The sequence below is a fragment of the Micromys minutus genome, assembly GCF_963924665.1.
Source record: "Micromys minutus genome assembly, chromosome: 11".
In the NCBI taxonomy this organism is placed as follows: Eukaryota; Metazoa; Chordata; class Mammalia; order Rodentia; family Muridae; genus Micromys; species Micromys minutus.
In genome coordinates, this window is record NC_137980.1 from 41,116,399 (window position 1) to 41,139,742 (window position 23,344).

Genomic DNA, 23,344 nt, shown 5'->3' on the forward strand with positions numbered 1-23,344 from the left:
AAAACTTCTGGGTTGCTCATTTAGCTTGACTGTGCCTCAGTTCCCTCACCTACAAAATGACCTAAACATAGCTCTTCCATAGACTTCTGGAAAGTTCTGTGTTTAAAAGATGTGGCTCTCATCTCTAGCGTTCCCCGCCTGAATGTGCTCTAACCATTGTGTAATCCACTGAAGCCTGGGGCACAGCCAGTGGATTAGCACCTGGGTCTGGACTGCAATCCTAGCCCAAAGTTTGTTTGTTCCTTTGAGGATTGTCTCATCTGGGCCTAACTTCCTGGGATGTTCCATGGCAAGGCCTGAGGAGGCAGGCTATAAGTCACACAGCCATTTCAGTACATGCTGCTGGGGGCAGATCCAGCTAAACAGCGGCCAGACAGGGGCTGCTGGCTCCCAAAGGGCAGGTCCTGCGTCTGTGGTGAAACGGGCTTCTCTTTCATCTATTAAGCAAGTGCCTTGGGTTCAGGGGGAAAGAAGTGAGAGGCCCTGTCTTGGGATGACCAGTGTCTGGAGACAGAGCCAAACAGAAACACTGCCACACACTGCCACACACTGCCACACACTGCCACTCACCTGGCCAGATGCTAGAGGCTTCTGGAATTTCTTCCAACAAGCCTATTTTCAGCGGCCTGTCTTCTCAGGGCTCATAGCAAGACTGAGCAGTCTGTACAGAAGGTTACACAGGAAGTGCCATTCCAATGCTGGAGTCTAAACCTCAGTGAGACCCAGGACACCACAAGGGTCCCACAGTGACGCAATGGAGTTACTGAAAGTCCAAGTGCAGGTGCAGGTCCATTTTGCATATTGGATCCTTTTGTTACAATGGGGGCAGCTGTGGCTCGAGAGATGGCACAGCTGTTAAGAACACTGGCTGCTGTTCCAGAGAACCTAAGTTCAATTCCCAGCACCCACACGGTGGCTCACAACCTGCTGGAACCCCAGGCTATCTTCTGGCCTCCTCAGGCATTGCATGCATGTGGCGCACAGATATGCATGAAGGCAAAACACCCAGATACATAAACCAAAATAAATACATAAGTAAATATATTTTTAATGTGGACAGCTTTCTAGATGTCAGGTTATCCTTGCACAGGGACCATGAGAATCTTCTCTGAATTGTCCCAATTTTAGTGTGCATGCTGCCAAAGTGGGCATTGGGATTGTGCCTTCTATGGGTTCCAACAAATGTATAATGGCAAGTTACCATTGTGAGTGTGAGTGGCCACACACATTTATCTCTCTGCTCTAGAATCTTCCATACTGACCAGCTCTCTCTTTTTTTGGGAAAGGGATAGTAAACATCAAGTTAAAGAAGATAATTGTTGGCTGAGCGGGATGGTACAGGTATGCATCATTTTTCTAGAAGGGCAGTGGTGGCATACACCGTCAATCCCAGCACCTGGGAGGCAGAGTTAGACAGAAAGAGCTCTGTGAGTTTGGGGTCAGCCCGCTCTACAGATTGAATTCTAGGACACCCAAGACTACACGGAGAAAAAGAGAAAAACCCAAAAAAGAAGCTTCCAAAGGGGTTTCTTCAGTGGCTTTAAGGTTCTGTGTCCCACCAGCAAGGAAGAGCATTCCAGTGGCTCCACAGCCCTGGCAGTATTCAGTGATATCAGATGGCATCCCATAACAAAAGCCTTCCCACACTCATGACTTCCTTCCTGCTCACACATTCCTTAAGTGGTAAGTATTTATTCTAGCATTATTTACCATGCACACATGAGGAGACAGAGTTAGAGCCCAGAGAACCAACAACGACCTGGTACGTGGAGAGACTCTGTCTTAAAAGAACACACACACCATCAAGTTCTGCCCTACCACATACCCTGTTTGCTTACCCTAACCCCGCTCACACACACCCAGGAAACTTGCCAATGAAGGTTTGTGATATTGCTACTCACTATAGCCCCCAGTTAGAAACCACCTATGACCTGCCCCACCAAACAGTAATATGAGTAACGAGGACCACTTTGGTGTGAGAGACAGGAAACACTGACCTGAGCTATGAGGTTATGAACCTTGAAAGCGTTATGTTAAAGAAAGTAGGTGGTAGCGAAAGGCAGTGACTCTAGAACTCCACAGAAAGATGCTTGGGTGAGTTGAGACCATGCAGGGTCGTACGGGGCCGGGGGAAGGCACCCGACTGAGTGTGGGGAAGTGTGATGGGGCAGAGAGCTCCTGGGAGTGGATACACAACAGCGAGGAACCACATGGTGGTGTGGTGGTGCCTTCTGAAAGCGTGAACTTGATGGTACGTGTATCTCAAGATAGAAATTAAAAATACATCGATAAAGAAGAAAAGCAGGTTTTTTAAAAGGCCGAAAATTTGAGGGAGTAATTATGACAGAAACTGCCTGCCAGTTAAACTCAAAGAAGGGCTTATGAAAAGGAACACTTTATGTTATTTTAATTAATTAATTAATTAATTATTTTTAAAAAAGACTTACTTATTTTATTTATATGAGCACACTGTAGCTGTCTTCAGACACACCAGAAGAAGGCATCAGATCCCATTGTGATGGTTGTGAGCCACCATGTGGTTGCTGGGATTTGAACTCAGGACCTCTGGAAGAGCAGTCAGTGCTCTTAACTACTGAGCTATCTCTCCAGCTCAAAAGGGAACATTTTAAAAGCAAAGAAATGAGTGCATGGTTGAACTTTTTGTTGAAAAAAAATTAAATATATAGAAAAATTAAGGCAAGGGCAAGGCGAGCCCGTCTCCTTCACTCAGTGCAGTGGCCGTCACTGGCCATCTGCTCTAGCTACAATCTGCCCACTTCCTCAAGCTGAGTTTCTGAAGTACATCCCAGCACAGCCTCACCTCATAACTTCAGACATGCTGCGTGAGTGTCACTCAATGGTGCTGTGTCTTCCTCACTCAGCCTTGAGGGCAGTTTCCTTCCTAACACCTGCTTTGGAGAAAGGAGACATCTACCTTCCCCGAGTAATGGATGTGTGTGTGCGTGTGTGAATATAAAACTTCTCTTTGGTCAGATACCTTGAAGGTCCCTAGGGTAGAGTTTTGTGAACCAGCTGAGGTCCTGGCTTCATCTCAGTTTTTTCCTTTTGCAGTTAAGACTATATTCTGCGCAGTTATATGTGCACATGTACATGGAAGTTTGGGGCTAAAACATTCAAGAAGGTTCTTTAAAAAAAAAAAAACGGGATAATAAGGGGTATTTTTTTTTTTTTTTTTTTTTGGCTGCTTGAAACATAGCTGCATTTGAGCACCTGCAGAATATGAGGTAAACTTAGCGGTGGATGTCACCTTCTTAGAATAATGGAAGGACTTAACTGTGCCCTCAGTTTCATGGCACTATGGGCTTCCTCCCTCTGGATTTAATTCATGCAAGAGAAGAATGCACATCTGTGATGTTGAGGCCACTGTGACTTCTGGACTCTCTTAGCAACAGCTGAACACAGTATCCCCCAACTCTTCTATTTTAACTTTTCCCACACATTGATTTCCATCCCCCCCCCCGTGTGTGTGTGTGTGTGCGCGCGCGTGTGTTATAACCCATTTAAGCCCTTTATAGACTTAGAGTTAAAATAAATAATTTATGGAACAACTACATTACGCAATCGAGCCCTTGGCTTCTCCTTCCAAAGATTGACAGCAGAGAACACTTCCAGACCGAGAGTCACCGTGTGCCCTGAGAGTCTCAAAGCTGAAGTTTGAAGGAGAAAGGAAATCCGTCCCTTATTACCCCAAGATGGGCACCACATGGGAATTCAATTTGCAACAGAGAGGGTTTTTAAAATTCAAAAAGCTGAACAAAGGCAGACCATATGTCCCGTCATGGATGAGGGCAGGCAGCCAGTGGGCAGTAAAGCAGACTATCAAATCCCCACCCGGAGTGTCTGGGTGACCGTGACTTTGACACAGGGGCCTCAGGACTGAACGTGGTGAGGACTTGGCTCTGTTTCCACTGTGTGTGATCAGGACTCTGGAATCTTCAAGGGTCAGCAAGGGTCACAGTGAACAAGGATTGGTGACCAGCAGGAGCAGAGGCACAGGAGTGGTTTGCTAGTTCAGTGTTTCCATGTAAATGCATTCATGCTGAGGAGCCAAGAGCTAGAACCAGAGATGATATTAAACACACTCACCATGGGACCTGGGGAGACGGCTCAGTCAGCAACACACAGGCTGTACACAAGGACTGTAGTGTCAGCTCTAGAGCCCACATAAAGGGACAGGGTGTGACACATGGCTGTCTCCAGTGCTTGGGAGGTAGACTGGGCATCCCTGGAGCTCACTGGACAAGAAGCTGTCTCAGTCAGACAGCTCCAGGTTCAGTGAGCATCCCTGACTCAAAAAATAAAGAGGAGAGTCTCTGAGGAAGGGAGATCAGAATGTGGTTTCCACATGCATTGAGCGCTTAAATACACACACGTACATTGTCACACACACACACACATACATCCACATTTACACACACATATCCTCACACACATACACATCCTCACACAAACACACACACATACACATCCTCACACACATACACATCCTCACACACATACACATCCACATGCATACACACACATACAAACACACAAATATACATCCACACACACAAACACATCCACACACACATACACAAACACAATCCTCTCACACATATACATACAAACACACATCCACACATGCACACACATACAAACACACATCCATACACACACATACAAACACAAATACACATCCTCTCTCACACACATATAAACACATACATATACATCCATATACACATACACACACACACACACACTGTAGGAGGCTTCTGGTGGGCCCTGTGCTAACACTTAGGCATTTCCTTGTGCATCTTGACATCTTGGAGGGTAGGGGGTAGACGGTGGTGAGAATAGTTAAGCATTAGACAGAGTGAATCATCACAGAGCATTTCCATGTTCAAACAACCTGCATAGTCACACTGCCATCAAATGAGAATCAGCCCCAACCGCACAAATGTCCAACCTTTTTGTTTTTCAAAAGTCAACATTCTAAAAGTGGAAGCAGATTTGAATCTGTGTGTGGAAGATGAAATCATAAAATATTAATAATAATGGCTTCCATTTGGGCGAGTGCTTCCGGCTAAACACTTCGAAGTTCGTGGTCTTATGTAACCCTTCCTGGGCAGCCCTGTATGGGTTCTTCTATTTACAGAAGACTGAAACCCATCTCAGATTGGCTTGCGCAAGGAAGAGACCCTAGCAAGAGAGAGAGAGACCAGAGGGCCAGTGATGTGGCTCTATAGGCGAGGGAGCTAGCCATAAAGCCTAATGACTTGAGTTTGATCCCTGAGACCCACAGTGTAGAAAGAGAGAACTGTAGCCTCTAAACTGTCCCCTGACCCTCGACATGTGCCTGTGGCAGCATGTGTGTATGCATGCACACATATAAATAAATGTAATGAACATTTAAAGACGGGCAAAACTCCAGTAGGATTTAGGCACAGCTGAATCGGGGCCCCAAATCTGTCCTGAGAGTTCTCTTTCTTTGTCCCTGGCTCGGGCTCTGACCCTCTTCCCCTCAGGTGTTTCTCTCCATGTAGCTTGAGCCTTCTGCCACCTTTCAGCCCTCAGCATAGACAGCCTTTTATTTAGCTGCTTACTGTAATTTTGAGACATGGTCTCCTGTGGCCCAAGCTATCCTCAAACCTATTAAGGATAACCTTGAACTTCTTTACCCCCTGCATGCTGAGATTACAGGCGTGTGCTAGGGATTGAATCCAGCCCCTCTGCCCACTTAAACACATCCCTGGGCCCAGAGTTTTTAATTTCCTACAAATCTCAGCTCAGGCCTCCCTTGAACCAAACACAGGTCATTCAGAAGGCTTCTTGCTGTGTGCTCTTATTGGTCAGGCATGGTCACATGGCCATCTCTAGCTCTGTTGTCTCTAACACTTCCTGGAAGACAAGGTGGATGGGAGGTGTCACTCAGTTGTTAGAAAAACTGAGAAGTCTGGGAATGTGGGCAGACAAGTGAATGAGCCATTCCCATTTTATTAGGGAACAAACCAAGGCTCCAGCTTTGCCTGGTGGTTTGTGGATCTGTGAGAACCACTGTTTGAAGGGAGTGATGAGGGGCAGAATGTGGGAGGCCAGGCTACTCAGGTCCCTCTGCTAGGACCCTCAAAACCTCAGGGAACACCTTGGCTCAGAGAGGGAGTCAAGGTGCCAAGTGGAACAGGGAAGGTGGTCAGATGTGAACCTTAAAGAGTTCTAAACCAGGCGTAGCAGACAGGATTGGAAATGGAAGCAGGAGGGTCAGGAGTCTGGGACCAGCAAGGGCTACATAGGGAGTTCAAGGGCAGACTAGATCACATGAGACTCTGTCAAAGCACAGGGTTGAGGAGATGGCTTAGCAGTTACAAGGCAGAGGACTGGAGTTCACGCCCCAAGCACACACACACACACACACACACACACAGTGCCATGGGCATGGCCGTCTCCCTGTAACTCTAGTATCAGAAATAGAAAGCAAAGAAGATTCCCAGGCAATCTGCCTAGCAAGACTATCTGGAACAGTGAGCTCTGGGTTTAACCAAGAGACCCTTTCTCAATAAGTCGGCCTAAAGGCTATGGAGGATGATTCCTAAACCAACTTTGGGCCTCAACACACATGCACACTTATATACACGTGAACATGCAAACATGAATACACACATACACATCAAAATAAGACAGGCAGACAGAAGGGAAGACAGGAAGGAAGGACGGAAGGAAGGAAGGAAGGAAGGAAGGAAGGAAGGAAGGAAGGAAACCCCTAAAGGTTATTCTAGCTCCCTGTTGTTCAAATGTAAAACACTCTACTCCTGCCTCTAAGCTTCTCTTGTTTATTCTGGTAGCAATGGAGAAACAACACAGAGCCACTCACTGGCCCTCCCACCAGGAGTTGGTACATGCCCACACTGCTCCAGTTGCGACCAGGACAAGCCCTGCCCCCAAAACTATGGAGAGAAAAGAAACTCCATCTGCTGTCCCTGCTGAGAGACCTGGACACCAAGGGCCATGAGGAAAGAGACTCTGTCTGGGTGGGAGGCCAACCTTCCCAGCAGGGGGGGGAAAGTGAAGCTTTGACCGTTCTGGGCGCAGTCCTGTGTGAAGTACCCCCAGCCCCGCACTTCTCGGTTCTGTGAGTCAACATATTGTATTGACTTTGCATATGTGTGTATGTATATGCGTATGTTTCTGTGCATGGTGAATATGCTCTTGTGCATACATGTGTACATGCAGATTGTTCGCAGCTGCTACCTATGATTGTCTCATGCTCTAGAGCGGGTGTGATTTTTGCCAGCTGCAGATAGTTTACATTCAGGACTCTGGAGACAGGTATAAATGAGAAAGCCCCTAGGGGGCCTGTGGGGTTGGTGGCCATGGTGCATTTGCTATTGCTGGGTTGCTGGGGTGCTGGGGTGCTGGATTACTGGATGGAGATATTTTGACCATAAAGATTGGACTTTTCCCAGGGGACACAATACCCCTGGTCAGCAGGAAGTAGTCTATGCCTCCTTCTCTCTAACCTTCTTGCTTTTCTACCTAATGTCAGGTGGTTGGAAGGGATCAGTGTGGAATAAGGGTTGAAAGGGTGGTGGATATAAGGTGCATGTACACAGGTGTACACAAAAGGCATATGCACAGTGGATCTCCGTGCGCTGAAGACCAGCCTGTGATTCCAGTGCCGGAAGCGGTGGACACAGGAAGATATCTGGAGCTCACTGACCAACCCTGACCAGCCAGTCTAGCAAACCAGTAAGCTCCTGTTCAGTGAGAGGCCCCACCACAAACATTAAGGTTCAGAGTGAGAATTTTTGTTTCCTTAGAAACCCGGTGATGTTATGCACTTATAGAGGTGTGTACCACCACAGCTGGCTCCTGTCACTTTACAAAGAGTTCCTTTTGAACGTTGTTTTTCATACAATGGACGGCCCTCAATAAGATGATCTGGATGTTGGGTCTCTTCCTCGCCTTCCCTTCCCCAGTGTGTAGCCCAGGCTGGCCTACCTCCCACCTCTGTGGGATGGCAGGATCATGAGCCGTGCCCAGTTCACTCACTCCTGTCTCCTGCTTGGTTCTGGAATTGGATGCTGAGATGGTTTCGGCTCCCAGGAAGCTTCTGCTGAATGAGGGAGCTAGATAAAGAACTCATGTCAACAAAATACTGCAACTTCTGTGCCCAGTTTCCTTCCTTATCTGGACTACAGGCCCTTTTTGATGTGGTGTGTGTGTGTGTGTGTGTGTGTATGAGTGTGTCCACAGATGTTGCCTGAAGTTGGTGTCCCTTCCTTGATCCCTTTATTTTATATACTGAGGCAGATTCTCTGGCTGGCCCCAGAGCTCACTAATCAGGACCTAGCCAGTTTACCCAGTGGTCAAATCTCCAACTCCCTTGTGCTGGATCACAGGAGACCGCCACACTTACCTGGCACTTATTTACCTGGGTGCTGAGGACCCAACTCCATTCCCACACTTTCCCCTGCCAAGTCGTCTCCCCACCATAGAGTTCAGAGTCTTTATAGAAAAGATAATACCTTCCTTTCCAGCGCTTCCCAAGTCCATCACAGAGCTGTGTGGCCGGTGCTCCTTAAACAGTGCTCACCACTTAGCCTGAAGACAAAATGCAAACTCATGAGATAATGTTTAAAAGCCGCTGAGGGTTAGCAGGAGGGAGGCCTGACTGCTTCCCAGTTTGCACCACGCCTACCAACCCTGCAGAGCAGACCCTGGCTGACAATCAGCCAGGAGGGGAGAAAACAAGGCAGGCTCTATTCCTCTTGATTCTCAGGAGGCGATGGGTTGGTGAGATAAGCCCCTGGCGGCCACGGCCATCTCTCATTTCCCAGAGTTCCAGTCTGTCCTCTGCAGGGTGGATCCTAGTCTGACTCACTGCCTCTAGAGGCCTTGGTGGCATCCATCCTGCCCACCTGAGTCTCCATAGCAACCAGTGAAGGATATTCTGCCTTAAGGTGAGGGATAAGATTACCGAATCTGTCCTGCCCCAACCCCTCCACCTCATCTATTTCTACCTTCACAAAGGTGTGTGTTTGTGCGGAGAAAGAAGGAAGACTCCCAAATGACTCATTTCTGTCCCCTGAGGTGAGAAGGCACAGGAGGTGACTAGGGCTTCTGCATCTGCACTTGCTGTTCCTCAGCTCCCTGTCTGAAGGAGGAGCACTACCTCCGTGCTCCAGGGGCCGGCTTCCTAGTCTTCTCTCACCTTCGCTCAGCCAGATCTTTCCCCAAGATTTAGTTTACCTGTCGCCTTGTAATAGCTTTTAAATCCCACCTTCCCCCTCCTTCTGCTGACCTGCATCCCAATGACACTTTTGTCCACTCGGCATTATCACAGGCTCCCTGGGAAGGCAAACACTTCAGCTGAACTCTATCTCCAGCCCAGCCCTTGACTTTGCTTGCTTTGAGACTGGCCTGGAGCTTTCAGCAAGCCTCCTGCCTCAGCCTTCGGAAAGGTTTAGGATAGACGTTCAAGAGTGATGCTGAGATGTGTTGGGTTATAATCTCAGGTCATGAGGAATTGAGTCAGGCTCCTACCCATAAGGAATTGCTTGGCACTCCCCCTCAGTCCCCACCCATTCCCCACTCCTGCCTTACTGGTCTACATCATCTGCAGAAACAATATACCCCCAGTGTCAAAAACAACTCACTCTGCTCCCAGTCAAACCACAAACGTAGCTGTACCTTTCTGATTGCTCCCTATGTCTATACACACGTCCTCTAGCTCCATTAAATGCCACAATCCTGAAGAGAGATGGAGTCTGTCTCTCTATCTGTCTTGTTTCACTAGAAGAAGTGTTAATGCTGTAGACAGACAGAAAGACAATGACATGATGGGGCTCCGCAGTGGTCAGACCCCAGCACCAGAGACAGCACAGCAAGCACTGAAGAGAGAAATTAGGGGCTGGAGAGATGGCTCAGTGGTTAGAGCACTGACTGCTCGTCCAGAGGCCCTGAGTTTAAACCCCAGCAACCACATGGTGGCTCACAACCATCTGTAATGGGATCTGATGCCCTCTTCTGGTGTGTCTGAAGACAGCTACAGTGTGCCCACATACATGAAATAAATATTGAGAGGGGAGGGAAAAATTAGAGGCTTTGGCAAAAGTGGGGTCTGTTCTTGTACCTTTTGGGTTAGGTGGGGAATCACAGCACAAGATGAAGCCAGGCTCTCTGATTCCCAGACTAGAGGCTGGGGTGTGGGGAGTGTGGGGGCATGCGGGGTAGTGGGTGGGAGTTTCATGAGTGGTTACCAATACCTCTTTAATATAAGTCACTTCCCAGGTGAGAGATTAGCTGGGGACTCAGAGACTGTCACTCAGCTGGGTGTCAATGGAAGGGGAGGGGCCACTGCTTGTGTTGTGTCCCAAGCACAGCTGAATGCTAACTTCCCCTTCTTTATACTGTCCCATCTCTGGTAGGACAGAAGTGAACCACCATACATCCCTAACTGCATACTGGAACAGACTCTCCGCATGACTGACAATGAGGCTGCTGCCCTGGTCCAGCCCCAGAGCTGGTTGCTGCTCTGATTGTTGGTTAGTCTCAGAATCTGAGCCCTGGGAACTTCAGCAAGCTAGGCTCGAGCATCTTTCCTCTACTTGTCACTTAAAGAGACAAACGAGACTGAAAGGCAAAAGAGGATGTGTTTAAAGAGGCCATGTTTGGAAGAGGAGCAAATAGAAAGGGTCTAGGGACCCCCACCTTAAGTCCTTCTTCTGATTTGACATCAAGTTTTGGTTTAAGCTGAGGGCAGAAGGTTTCATAACAGATCGTTCTACTCAAGGCCTGGCCTCGCCCATCACTGACCCGCCATCACCATCTTCTCCTCTGTCAGGTGGTTTCACAAGCTATCAGACTGGGTAGAATCTCTTCCTGGGAGGGAGACAAGCCCCCCTCTAGCTGACACAGACCTTCAGCCTTCGCCCTCCAGCATAGGTTCCTGAGGCAATTCAAACTCTCTGGGGGTCCATTGAGTTCCATAGCACAAGTCTTTCTGTCATACAGCCTCTTCTCCCCAGCCAGGCAGGACAACGCCTTTGACCTTTGACCTTCTTTCTCTCTTTTTTAGAATATTTATTTATTTATTATATATAAGCGCACTGTAGCTGTCTTCAGACACAACAGAAGAGGGCATCAGATCTCATTACAGATGGTTGTGAGTCACCATGTGGTTGCTGGGATTTGAACTCAAGACCTTTGGAAGAACAATCCGTGTTCTTAACCACTGAGCCATCTCTCCAGCCCTTTCCTTTCTCTTTTCTTCCTGTGTTTTAGAGTCTCACATAGCTCAGGCTAGCCTCAAATGTGCTATGTAGCTGAAGATAACTGATTTCCTGACCCTCCAGAATCCACTTCCCAAGGACTGGGATTACAGCTGTATAACCGTAACCAAACCCCGGCTACTTCACCCTCCTGCATATGAATGAAATCGCCTTCCTGTTGTCACATAAATGTGCCAAGCCCCTGGGCACCAGCTGTGGTTAGCATTCTGCCTTTGCCCTCTTACTGGCCTTCCAACAGCCCTGGAGCTCAAGCCCTGGTCAGCTCCCTGGCTTCCTCCTCCTGGCCCTGCTGCTGTCCCTTGCTGTGATGCTCAGCTCTCTGCCCCAGCTTCGAAGTTCTCTCACAAGCTGTCCCTTTGTTGACCATTTGTCATCTGCTTCATGCTCAGCCTCAGGTTTCATCCTCCCTGATGCTCCCTCCACCCCACCCCAAGTCTAGATGAAATCCCTCCCTGTGTTCCGTGAGCATGGCATCCAAGACCATCCACCATTTTCTAAGACCATGGCCTCCCCAGAGCCAGAGCAAGGGACAGGGCCATGCCTGAGCCTCTCTTGGGTCCCCAGTTTAGATGAACAGATAATGATACTTCCTGCCACGGGCCACACTTTAACCATCACATCCGGCTTTGTCATCCGACTGCCCTAAGGGAGCTCCTGATTTCTTCAGTACTGAGAATGACCGAGAACACCTTTCCCTGTCAGAGCACCTAACAAAACTCTGGCCATAGTAAACACACTCCTTCACCACAAATGCACACCACCCTGTCTTCCTGCACGTATGTAAACACCCACTCACACACACACATATTCACATATGTACACATACCTTTTCTGGGGTCCTAAAGAGCACATAGAAAGAAAGAAAAAAAAAAAAAAAAAAAGAAAGAACGCATAGGTGTAGATGGTCCTGTAGCCATTTGATTTTGATCTTAATTCCACTTCCCCAAGAAGGGCTGCTTAGTTACATACTTACGAAGGTGACTTCATCTGAACCTTCCCATTTTAATTAGTAAAATAAAGGTGATAGCTGCTGATTGGGCAGGGGAAGGGAGGTGGAGAGTGGCAGATGTGAGGGGAAGGGAGAGAGGAGGAACAAGACAGAGATCGAGAAGGGTGAATCGGATCCAGGTGGACTTAACTGGTGTTAGGTAGCTATGAACATTATAAGGATTTTATAGGTTTTATATATAGGTATTATAGAAGGGCAGTTTGTATCTTTGTCCATTTGATGTAATCTTATTGTGTAGAGGGTCTGTGGATTGAGCGTTTGATATATAAACCTGTATGAAAAGCTATTGGGCCTTAGAGCCATGTTTGTGCTGGGCAGGTCGGCAATTTTACCTGGGTTGGAGTCAGTCATGTGGGTGGAGTGAAATCGGGGGTGGCTTGGATTGAGCGACAGAGTCCGGGTGCCGGCTCCATACTAGAAGCGGTGCCCACGAAGTGAGACTGTGGGCCCGATATAGAGGTAAGCCTTTCATTTTTAATATTACTGCAACACAGAGGGAGCCATACTATGGTTTGAATGGGAACGTCCCCACCAAGTCCTGTGTTTATTATCCCTGTAGTAATACTGTCTGGGGACGTTGTAGAACCTTTTAGAGGTGAGGCCTGATTGGCAGACAGGCAGCCATAGATGGGGTGGGACTAGAGGATCAAAAGCCCACTGAGCTTCCAGACCCCTAAGCAATTCCTGGCCAGCCACACATGAGTAAGCAGCAGCCCACGCCTCTGACACCATGGCCCCTCTGCTGCGATGAGCTATAGAGTCTCCAACTGGGAACGTGACTGAACCTCAAGTTCTGTGCTTCTGTGCGGGGAGGTTTGGAGGTATTCAGTCACACTGAAGAGATTAACAAATAAAAGCCGGGGACAGATTCTGTGGTACTGGCAGCCTCATTGTAACGGTAGTTTTTTTTTGGGGGGGGGGAAAGGCCTGGGTTTGAATCCTGCTCAGCTACTAAATAGGTAGGCAAATGCTTTCACTCCAGGCCCCTCGTGTATGAGGGAGGCAAACGACTGATTAGAAGGGTGTGTGTGATAGGAACTCACCGGGTAACAGGCTCAGTGTGTGGGAAAGTTCAGTAGGGTGAACCCTGAACTGTAACAGGGCCCTGGGGTGGTCCATCCAGTTCACCACAGTCCCTAGCACTCTGTGGTGTTCCCTGCCTCATGGTACCCAGTGTTTGTAGCCATGACCATTAGGTTGCCACATTCTTTTCCTAAGAGCAGAAGAACACACCGAGTCATTATGAGGGTTCTTAGGATCGCAGCCTGGACCACTACCTGCTCGTAACCAGTCAGAGAGGCAAGCTGTAGTGAAAGGCAGAGGAAGAGGGCTTATTCAGTGTGGCACACTGGGAAAGAAACAAAAAGAGATCTAGTGATCCTCCTCCCCCAAGTCCAACTTTGGGGTTCCAATGTGAGGTTTAGGTTCAGGTAATGGGCAAGAGTCTGCAGAGCTGAGGTCAGGATCTGGTTCTGCCCACCGTTGACCCCCCCACTATGTTCTGGTTTGTCCTGCCAGGTGATCTGTGTGAAATCTCCTTCCAGGAGACAAGTTCCCCACCGGCTGGCACCTTCTCCCGCACAGGATTCCTGGGGAGATTCCAGTTTCTTGGAGTTCATTATCTCCATAGTCCTATAGCCAAAGCCAGGAGACACTTGACCCTATAGCATAAAGTGTCTCCTTAGGATGTCTTCACTCCTGTGGGTGTGGTTACTCTGTCACACATGCTTCATACATGTGTGATATGTTATACATGTCACGTGAAGCTTCATATTGACCGTGCACACCAGAGTGTTCACAAGGTGCCATAGCTTTTCATGACAATGTCAGAATCTGCCTGTGTGGAGTGAGACGGAGCCCTTGACCTCGTTCCCATGGGGCCCAGCTTGGTTCTGCTGACCATACTGTATGGGCTCAAGCCTGAGACCCTCCTGCCTCGACTGTCCCTGATCTGCTTTTGCCCCTGGGTGGCTGGGTTACATTGGACAATCCTCTTTCCCTCTCTGAGCCTCTATTTAAGGAAGCATTTTGAAGTCCCTCGGCTCTGGAAACCACTCCTTCCTTACCCGTCATTAGTTGGGGAGAGTTGCTGTGGGCAGAGGCTGGCGGGGAGCGTAGCTCAGCATTCTTGGTGGGCTGGGTGGGTGGCAGTGGGAGCTCCCTTTCCTTTTTTTTTCTTCTAACTTTTCTCTTTTCTTTATTATTTTTTTTCTTTTTAAACCAGAAGTTATTTTAAGCCCTACGTGGGGAGCTGCTAAAAGCCACCGCCTTGGGCCTCACGTGTCACACCTCTTGCGGGGAGAGAGCAAGCCGAGCCGTTCTCAAATCCTGCTTCTCACTCTCCCCAACCCCAGGAGAGCTCACCCCCCCCCCCAATCCATGGCTTGCACGGCACAGGAGCAGAACCCCGTGCTCTGACTCTGGCCACCTTTGGCACCTGTAAGAGCTGCAGCCACACATCTGGGCACGCACTTGCCCAGGGTGCACCTGGACATGCTGGTAGTGGGGGTTTTAGCTCTGTGGATCTGGAGCCACCCAGTCCCTGTGTGTATGACCGTCGAGAGTGGTGTAAGCTTGAACTTAAGGTATGAGTTGCCATTAGCTCAGAATCCACAGCCAGAAAACTGCCTGGCAACAATTTACCTGGCACTTCTCATTCTGGTTTTGCCCACTGATTTTTAATTTACTCTATGTGTGTGTGTGTGTGTGTGTGGTGTATATGTGTGAGCACACACACTCATGTAGAGATCAAAGGTCAAGGTTGAGTGTATCTTCTATGGCTCTCTAGCTTAGTTTTTGAGATAGCTTTTTTTTTTTTCTTCTTTGAACCACAGCCCACTAGATTAGACCAGAGCCAGCAAGGGAACTCTGGGGATCCTGGCTCAGCCTCTCTGTGGCAGGAACTCCATACTTTTACCTCACCCACAGCTGTGAATCTGGAGGGAGCCTAAAAGAAAGCAGGGCTTCTTAGACCCTTAGAAGCACAGGGCCGAACACAGAGGGTTAGAAGCTGTAGATCCGGGTCTGAAATGACCGCCTGACTTGACACCAGGCCACAAGCACAGACCTGTGATCTAGATGCAAATCCTACTTTTTCCTCTTCCAAACTTAGAGACCTCATTTCACTTCTTAGAACACAGCTTTCAGACTGAACACGAGAACCCCAATGAGGGAGCCAGAGAAAGGACTGAAGGAGCTGAAAGGGTCTGCAACCCCATGAGAAGAACAACATGACCAATAACCAAACCCACCACAGCTCTCAGAGACTAAACACCAACCAGTGAGTTCTCATGGAGAGACCCACGGCTCCAGGTGCACATGCAGCAGAGGACAGCATTGTCTGGCATCAATGGGAGGAGAGGACTTTGGTCCAACGAAGGCTTGTTTCCCCAGTGTAGGGGAACGCCAAGGTGCTGATGTGGGAGAGGATGCTTGGGAGAGGGAGCACCTTCATGGAGGCAATGGGAGAGGGCGGGGTGATGGGATTGGGGGAAAGAGATAACATCTGAAATGTAAGTGCACAGAATATCCAATACAATTTTTTTTTTTAAAAAAAAAGAATTTATTTTTCCCATCTGTAAGAGTAGAGTCTAAAGATGGGCTCACTCCCCAGTGGCCTCAGTGGACACAGAGTTCTTACAAGTATGCCTGGTGCCGAAAGTCCACAATAAACAATAGCCATTACTTTTCTCTTCATAGGACTCATTGAACAACTAGGTTTTCATTTGTCCAGTCTCTCCCAGGAAATAGTTCTCAGAAATGCCCTGGACTATGTTTGAATGTAGTGGCCCCTCTGTGGGTAGTCATGGGAAGAAGGGATAGATGGATGAATGAAAGGAGAAAGTTTCATACACACCTCCTCCTCAGCCTTAGTAGAAGCATTTGAGGAGATTTTGATTTTGTGCTCTGTACTTTTCTGTGTTTCCCTAATCTATACTGACCTGATGTCATTACTTCCTGCATCTAGAAGAGAAAGTGAAAAAGAAAAAAAAGATAAACCCTAGCTGGTTGTGGTGGAACATGGCTTTAGTCCCTGTACTCTGGAGGCAGAAGCAGGCAGATCTCTGAGTTCCAGGCTGGCTAGGGCTGCACAGAGAAACCTTTTTCAAAAGAAAGAAAGAAAGAAAGAAAGAAAGAAAGAAAGAAAGAAAGAAAGAAAGAAAGAAAAAAAGAAAGAAAGGAAGGAAGGAAGGAAGGATGGAAGAAAGGAAGCAAAGAAGGAAGAAAGGAAGGAAGGGAGAGAGAACAAATCCAAAAGAACAAGAAGAAAAATAAATTCTAATTGTAAAGATGTAAGTTTGGAAGCACCCAAGATACCCTTCAGTAGGTGGGCGGGAGAAAAAGAAACCCGTTTTAGGGATTGAGTGAGGCAGGCAGTTGAATTTCCGGACATCAAGCAAAGCCTTGGGAGTCGGGGATCTGAAGGGAGGAAGGATGAGTGGGTAAAAGGTGGGGATGTTTAGGACGGGAAACTGTTCTGTGTGACAGACACCGGTGACAGCCATCGGCCATGTGAACATAAACAATGACAAGATAGACTAAGGTAAGAGCTCACTTGTCACGAGGGACCCAGGAGCTTCGAGGAGTTCCCTCAGGGGATTGGAAACCCTTTCAATTTTTCTGGAAATCTAAATAGGCTCTGAAAATGGCCTGTTAGCTTAGTTTGTAGACACAGCCTCGACCTGCAGGCTCGAACTGTTTTTAACAAACACAATAGAAAGAGAGTTCTCCAATTTCTTCCCTGTGTGCTTTGATTATTAGGAAGAATGAGCCACAGATGCCACAAGACTGCCTAGGACAGACAGTCTGCAGAACTGGAACCCGAGGAGGGGAAATGCTGTTTCCAAGCCACGGTTCTCGGCCTTCCCATCCCACCACAGGGGCTCTACCTTCATTCTCCCCTCTCTAAAATGGGCTTACAACAGCGCCTGCCTCCTTGGGTCAATATGAGGGTTAAATGAGGTAGTACGCCTGTCACATAGTAAATGCTTAGTAAAAATCAGCTACAGTGACCATCAAATTGTAGTGAAGAGGGAGAGGAGGGTATAAATGCCAGCCTATCTGTCCTGTTTAATGTTTAGGAGGAATTCTAAGGCCCTAGTAAGAACGATTTTGGAAATGAGGAAACATTGTGTATGTTTGAGTGTGCATGTGTTTCTGTGTGCAAGCATATGGAAGCCAGAGGTCAACATTAGGTATCTTTCTTGGTTGCTCTACACCTTATATATCTTGAGACAAGCCTTCTCACTGACCCTGGAGCTTATCCACTGTCTACACTAGTTGGTCAGTGAATCCCAGGAAACCTCCTATGCTCATCTCTTTAGAACTGGGATTACACGGGTGCTGGGGATTGAACTCAAGTCTTCATGCTTGTGTGGCAAGCCTCTTATGAACTAAGCCATGTTTGTAGCCCCAGTAAAGATAATGTTGGTTTTACTTTTTGATTTTCCGTCTTGAGATGGGGTTTGAAGGGAGATCATTGTCTGGAAGTCCCTAGAACAAGGTAGAGAAGTTGGTCAGAGCCCCCACCCCACCCCCGGGAATTCCAGCAAACATATAGAATTGTGGGGTATCAGTGGGGATCCCCCTGATTGGAGTAGTCTGTAAAGTCTACGAGAATGAAGTCGAGAAAATAGAATGCCCTGACCAAAATCCCCAGGTGTTTCCAAAGAAATCTCCACCAGAAGACCCTAACTGACCTGTCACTGAAGTTGGTGATGTCACTTTGTCCAACCCAGGAAAACTCAGCTACATATGAAGCCCTGGTAGGGAAGGGTCAGGCTCATGTGGGACTCTTCAGGCAGCTTCCAGGCACAGGCCTCACCCAGTGTTTCTAGATGGAGACCTTGAGATACACAGTATCAGTAGCTCAACATTCCAATAGGATGCTCCCAGGTTTTAAGTCTACGAGTTTTTAACAGAGGCATGCCAGAGGTTAGATGGGTCTGACTCCTCGGCTGGTTCTAAAGATGGGGAACCAAGGCTTAGGGAGACCGTGTGGCTGTCAACAGTCTCGCAAAGTGTGTGTTAGAATCCTAGCTCTCAAGCTCCCAGAGAGGTTCAGTTCCAGCGTCCACATGGTGACTCTCAACTGCCTGTAAACTCCAGCTCCAGGGCATCTGACACCCTCTCTAGGCCCTGCCTCCAAGGTATTCTAGACACGTGATGAATGCACAGACTAGCAGACACCAACACATAAATATAATACAAAGCCCATAGTGTAATAAAATAATAAAATGAAAAACAGAACTCTATTTCCAACCTCCAATCCTTTGCAAGCACATGATTGTGCACTTGTGTACACACACACACACACACACACACACACACACACACACACCTCCTGCCATTATGATGGTGTTATGGGGACCAGCGTCCTCACTGAACTCTCACTGAAGCCTGCTCTGAGTGTGGGAATGTGAACACAGGAAGGAGCCTGGCCTGACTGCAGGGACCTCAGCCAGGTCCGTCAGGAGGGGAGATTTGTTCTGCAGACCTCACAGAGAAATTATGAGCTCTTCTTGTTTTTCATTTTAAGCAATCCATTTCACTCTTTGTCAGTCATTTTTTATTTGTATATATGTGGGGCGTGTGTATATGTGTGTAGTGTGTATGTAGCATGTGTGTGCATATGTGGACATGTGTGTACATGCATAGAGGCCAGAGTCTATACACTGTGTGTCTTTCCCAACTTTCCACCTTAATATATTTTTGGGTTTTCTTTTGAGACAAGGTTTCTCTGTGTACCCCTGGCTGTCTTGGAACTCACTCTGTAGACCAGGCTAGCCTCAAACTCAGAGATCCACCTGCCTCTGCTTCCCAAGTGCTGGGATTAAAGGTGTGTGCCACTACCTCCCGCCTTGCTTTTTGAGACAGGGTCTCCCTGAATCAAGAGCTCTCTGATTCCACCAGCCTGCCTCTGCCTCCCCAGCACTGGGATGATAGCATCCATTTTTGCACTCGCCTTTTACATGAGCTCTAGGACCCGAGCTAGCATCCTCATACTTTCATAGCAAGCAGTCTGCCCGCTAAGCTGTTTCCCAGTCTTACCGTGTTTAAGTTAGCATCCGATGACGTCGAGTGTGGGCAGCACTGCCCAGCTCCCTCTCCACATCATCCACTTCTGGAATACCTCATCTTGCAAAGCCAGAATTCTACTTATGAGCTGCAAGCCCCACCGCCCCTGCTACTGGTCTCCAGCCAAGTCTACATATCATCCACTGCCTGTGACTGAACTGTCTCACTTAATACCGTGCATGCCGGGCTTGTCCACACTGCAGCCTGTGGGAGAAACCTTTCATCTTCAAGGGTTCTAATATTCCCTCTCCTGTACAATATTCCACTTTGTTGATGGACCCTTGGGCAGCTCCTACCGGTTGCCTCTGCTCTGAATACTAGGGTCCAACTCTTTGCTCAGATGCCTGCGCTTAGTTCCCATGGATATGCAAAATCTGCCTGGGCGTATGTGTATGTGCACGTGTGTATGAGTGTCTGCATGTGTGTGTGCGTGAATGCCTGCATTGTGTGTACATGTGTATATGTTGTGTATATGTGTCTGTGCATACGTGTTATGTATGTACGTGCATGTGTGTTGTGCATGTGCTTGTGTGTGTGTTATGTATGTGTATATGTTGTTTATGTGCATGCTTGAGTGTGCATGTGTGTGTGTGTGTGTGTGTGTGTGTGTGTGTGTGTGTGTATGTGTGTTCCTAAATCAGCTCTATTTTTACATTTCTGATGCCCTCTCTTACTGCTTAGTCTCTGCAGCTGCCTGGCCTTGCCCCACCCCCACCCTGTCCCCCTCCAACAGTGGATGAGGGTTCCTGTTCCTCCACTCTGTGCTCTGGGGTTTTCTTGAGGTAGTGTTCCTCTTGTTTTCTTGGAAACAGAACCCAGGGCTTCCCATATGACAGGCTAGTGTGAACCACCCTCTCTCTGCGCTGACTTTTGTGGCACAATGGACGGGAGGGAGGCAAGTACTTAGGTTCTTCAGGATAAACTTCCTAGAGATTTGGGGGTGGGAAACATGGCTTGTACTGAAACCCACCGGCAGGACAAGTGCACATTGGTTTTGGTTTTATTTCTTCGTTGGCTTGCAAAAGAAAAGTCATTTAAAAAAAACCGCCCACCACATTTCCTAATTTTCATTCTTGTCTGACCTAGAGAGTTAAGATACAGCTGTACTTGGTAATGTAGCAGGGGCACACAGTAGGTGCTCAGTAAACGTGTATATCAGGAAGACTTAAGTTGCCTGAGTCTCAGAAAGATCACACCAAGGAAGGTGGTGGGAACCGGCGGGCGACTCCAAGCGTCATCTAGGCACTGGGACAAGAGTTTCCTGGCTACCTTCAGCCTCACTCCTGGGTCCTGTCTCTCTCTTCAGAGGAGTGAATGAAGATGTGAGGGCTCTGGCACTGAGCTCTCAACACAAGCTGGTGAGATCTTCGTGCCAGGCGCGGCCCAAGTTCTCTCTGCTGTTTTCACCCTATGTGTAGACAGAGTGACTCACAAGGCTCCTCTCTCTCTCTCTCTCTCTCTCTCTCTCTCTCTCTCTCTCTCGTTCTCTCTCTCTCTTTACCCCTCTCCTCTTCCTCCCCCGTCCCCACCCTCCTCATATTTTAAGACAGGGTCTTATGTAGCCCAGGCTGGCCTCTAACTCCTTGTGTGGCTGAGGATGTTCTTGGACTTCAATCTCTCCCTTTCCTTTCCCAGTGCTGAGATTCCAGGCACACGCCACCATGCCTCGTTGGCCTGTAAAACGTCATTGAAAACCAAACCAAACCAAACAAATTACCCGCCACATTTGTTAATTTTTATTCTTGTCTGACCTAGAGAGTTAAGTTACAATTGTATTGGGTACTGGAAGAAAGCATACAGTAGGTGCTCAATAAACGTGTATATCAAGACTTCAGTTGCTTGAGCCTAAGAAAGATCACACCAAGGAAGGTGATGGGAACTGGCAGGTTCTGGGAGCAGAACCATGTGTGGTTCTAGGAATGGAACCAGCGGCTACACACACCCTGGCAAGCACCTACCACTGAGCCACACCCCCAGCCCCTGTCCTCAGCGCTGTTCCCACCTGAGTATGGTGGGAGACACAGACTTAACTGCCGGTGCCCATGCTACAGAGAGGCTGAACTCTCCGATGCCCAGGTGAGGAGGCTGCAGGGGTGTGAGGAGTGACGAAAGCCAGCATTGAGTCACGTCACAGCCCAGGCATGGCAGGAAGAGTCATGAGCTGCCCAGTCAAAGCAGGAATTTGGCAGAGGAAGTATCTTGGTGTACAGGCAGCCATAGGGGAGCAAGCCTCAGTGCTGAAGAGTACTGGACTTTAGGCTGTGGGCCCTGGACACGCTTGCCACTGCTGGGCCTTGAGACCTCTCTGATCTTGTAGCCTGAGGCACCCCCTGGCCTGCTGTGCTTCAGCCCTGCCTTGGCTTTCTGTTTCTCCAGCACCACACCTCCCCACCACAGGACCTTTGCACTGAAACCATCTATCAGTATGGCCGCTGTGTTCGGTTCAAGGGTGTGCCGGCACCCAGGGCCCTTCTCTGACCTCCACTACGTGCCTCCGAATCTGTTTTATCCGCAGCCCAGAAACTGTCCTGTGTGATATATTACGTAATATCTATGCCCCCGTCCTTCCCTTCCTCTCCCTTCTTCCCTCCTTCTCTCTCCTCTCTCTTCTCTCTCCTCTCTCTCTCTCTCTCAAGACTGGGTCTCCTGTAGCCCAGGTTAGCCTCAAACCCCCAATTTGCTATGTGACCAAGGCCAGCCTTGAACTTCCAACTCCTTTGTCTCTCTTCTGAGCGCCATTCTATAGATGTGTGCTGTGGCTGTGTGTACAATCATTTTCTCCTAGAAAAAGAAATATCAGTCCCATAAACCCCGGGGATCATTACTCCGGGTCTCCATTTCCTCACCTGGGGCCAGAGCCATGAACCCAGATAATTCTGTGTCTCTTAAATTGAACTGAGTTGACTCAAGAAAGGTAGGTGGGGCTGGGGGCATGGCTCCAGGCTAGCCCACTTGCCTGGCTCCTGTGAGGTCTTGGGTTCCATGACAACAGCATTAGCAGTCTAGAAAGCACAGGGGTTGAACCACAGCTCTCCTTGAATTTCCCCACCAAGTGTCTCCCACTAGGCAAATAGCCTCACCTGCCTCGTGCCCTAGGCAAGTGGGAGGTTCTTAAGGACAGAGGCCTTATTCCGCTTGGGAAGGGAGTGGGTCACATCCTCTGATTAGTCCTGAACTAACTTTGTAACCTCGGGTGGGGTCCTCCCCGATCTTGGCTCTGCTTTTTCCAGCCCTCAAACAAGAGGGCGAAAATGCAGAGCTCTTCTCAGCCCCGGGGTATTTAGACTGAGATGGACTCACTTGCTAGAAGGAAGGAGAAACCACACTGTCCCAAAGTGCCGCTAGCACAGGCTGGCCATCAAGTCCATTACTAACAGTCCTCTAGGCTGAGCCCAGCACTCCCTGCCCACCCCGAATCCTGAGGGGAGGGGCAGGGCGGCATGCCTCTGTCTTCACTTCAGAATGGGAAAGAGAAAAGTAAGAAGCAGGGCCTTGCCTGTCTGTCTCTCTGTACCTGGTTTCCCAGTCCCCTGGTTTCCGTCTCAGGGCCTTTCCATAACACACCCATCAGCTGAGGGTACGCTCTCCCAGGGTCCTTATACACCAAAAGCTCTCTTCCCGAGAGGCCTCTGCCATTTCTACACACACACACACACACACACACACACACAAGATATAAATATATTTCTAATAATTTGTATGATATATGTTTTAATTTTTACCTTTATTTTTTTAATTTTTATTTTACTGATTGATTGCTTTTTTTTGTTTTTTTTTGTTTTTGGTTTTGTTTTTTGTTTTTGTTTTTTGAGACAAGGGTTTCTCTGTACAGCCCTGGCTGTCCTGGAACTCACAACTCACTCTGTAGACCAGACTGGCTTGAACTCACAGAGTTCTGTCTGCCTCTGCCTCCTGAGTGTTGGAATTAAAGGTGAGTAAGCACCGCTTTTATTTTATTTTAAAA

The 23,344-nt window shown here is 48.3% G+C and overlaps 1 pseudogene across 1 annotated transcript in view; it reads left to right on the forward strand.

Moving 5' to 3' along the window:
- Nucleotides 1-2,107: 2,107 nt before the first annotated feature.
- The window catches only part of LOC308427408 (rho-related GTP-binding protein RhoG-like), a 31,272-nt pseudogene continuing 10,035 nt past the window's right edge, over nt 2,108-23,344 (forward strand). Inside the window, exon 1 of the transcript in view lies at nt 2,108-2,251. The product of the transcript in view is annotated as a rho-related GTP-binding protein RhoG-like (transcript). The remainder of the gene's footprint in view (nt 2,252-23,344) is intronic.